General features: G+C 29.4%; 1 pseudogene; it reads right to left on the reverse strand.

Moving 5' to 3' along the window:
* Positions 1–1696: 1696 nt before the first annotated feature.
* Positions 1697–1789, reverse strand: LOC133073234 (U2 spliceosomal RNA; annotated as a pseudogene).
* Positions 1790–2398: the final 609 nt, after the last annotated feature.

Genomic DNA, 2398 nt, shown 5'->3' on the forward strand with positions numbered 1-2398 from the left:
CTCCTTTAGGAAGGACTGGTTGGATCTCCTTGCAGTCCCAGGGACTCTCAAGAGTCTTCTCCAACACCACAGTTCAAAAGCATCAATTCTTTGATGCTCAGCTTTCTTTGTAGTCCAACTCTCACATCCATACATGACTACTGGAAAAACCATAGCCTTGACTAGATGGACCTTTGTTGGCAAAGTAATGTCTCTGGTTTTAAATAAAAGGCAAAAGTCTTTGGAAAAATATCTGATTCTAAAACTGGGTAGTAAATATGCAAGATAAACCTAGAATATCCTGACGTGCCAGAGAATCAGGCAGTGCTCACAAAGAGAAAAAAAGAAATCACTATTATAAGTGTATGTCAAAGAAGTACAGAAGAAACTAAAAGGACTCCTGTTGGCCAAAGGTAGAACAATTTAGCAGGGAAATTCAGTAGTATAATATTATACCTAAATGTATAAAATAAATGCCTATGTGTCCATATTGATATAAACAGATGATTAATAAATAATGGAAGAGACTATCTGTTATACAGAAGAACTCCAGATGATTTAGATGTTTTGTCCTCAGGGAGATAATGTGTAATTTCCTACGCCTTAAATGGGGCTGTACCTAGTATTTTCATTCAAAGGCTACAATATGGAGAGGTTGTATGGATGAATGATTATCATTACAGTTGAGAAACCTGAAAAACACTGCCTCAGTCAGATGATAAGAGTCAACATCAACACTGTTAAATACTCTTGATATATATGATTAAAATGTTTTATATCCATTTTCTTCTTCCTGCGAATCAATAACCTTAGTCTAATTATGACTAAGCTATCAGACAAATTCCAATAGAACTGTATCCTACGAAACATCTGATCGGTATACCTCAAAATTTTCGAGGTAATCAAGAACAATGAAAGTCTGAGAAACTTAGTCTCTAAGAGATGCTTGCAGAGATAGGACTATTAAATGCAATTTGGTATTCTGGATGAGAGTCGAGAATAGGTAGTTTTTAGAAATTAGCTAAAATTTATTTTAAATTTGATTTGAAATTGTGTTAGTGTATTTACATTTGCTCCTTGATTGGAACAGAAACACATTTGTTGATAGTAGGAGAAAGAAAGGTGAAAGATGTTGCTAATAAGGACAACTGTGTGTTGAGTATTATAGGGACTTTGTACATTATCTTCAGAATTTTTCTATTAACCTAATTCTACCCAAAAATACAAAGCTTATTTAAAAATCTATTGCTGAAATTACTTTTTGATGATTAAAAGGTCCTACTTACGCAAAAATCATTTCACCAAGAAATTAAAAATTCTATTAAGTAACTATTGGGCTGAATTTCTAAAGAACACTAATAATGAAAATACTGAATATTTAATGTCTGTGAGAGTCAATTAAAATTGTGATAAAAAGGTTAAGAAAACTTTAAATATTTATTTCTCCAAATATAATAGACTAAAGATGATAAAACTAAATTCTAAGTATGAAAACATATAAAATATATAAGAAAATAAACTGAATAAAAGCAGAAGGTAAAAATACAAAAGATAAATCAGGTGGATTTGTGTCAATGTATAGCAAAACCAATACAATATTGTATAGTAAAAAATAAATAAATAAATAAATTTAGTTGTACTTCTCAAAAACCAAAATAAAAACAAAAAGCAACAATAAAAAAGAAAAAAACAAAAGATAAATCAAAAATTAATTTTAAGAGAATATAGAAATAATTAATTTAATATGATTCTCCTGAAAAATACATATACTCAGATACACTTGATCTTAGCCAAAAGGCCAAGAAGTGATACATTTACTCAAATAAACAGAATAGTTGCTAACTTAATTTTTTTAAAAGAAAAATAGCTTTAAAAGTACCAAATTAGACATGATAAGGTGGAATTAGATAGTAAAACATGAAATATTTTAAAGATTTATGGGATGAATTTGCATAACTATACATATATATTTTTAAATAAGCAAGGTTGATTGGATAATTTGTTTGAAAAGTGTCATTCAAAAATGTTAACCTCAGTACAGTAAGTAAATTTGATCAGATTTATCATTATTAATTAATGAGTCAACCGAAAATCATGTACTTTTAAAAGTAATGCCAAGTAAAGTCCAAAACGTCACCTGTGACATATTCTTGCCATGAATAAACCTGAACTTTTATCATGCCTCTAAACTTAACCCTCAGTTTACAAAGAATATAGCCAAAAGTTAAAGGAAAACATTAAAAGATATAAAGAAGTGACACAGTTTTCATTAAATATTAGCTACTTTAAGAAATCCACAATCGTTATTGACTTAAAATTGTTAATATCAAATTTGAGTTATATATCTTAAAAAGACTAACTTGATTAAGTTCTTCATGGACTCTCCTTTCCTCATAGAACACCACTTTGATGTGGAGGG

This window comes from Dama dama, chromosome 18, assembly GCF_033118175.1.
Source record: "Dama dama isolate Ldn47 chromosome 18, ASM3311817v1, whole genome shotgun sequence".
NCBI classification, from domain to species: Eukaryota; Metazoa; Chordata; class Mammalia; order Artiodactyla; family Cervidae; genus Dama; species Dama dama.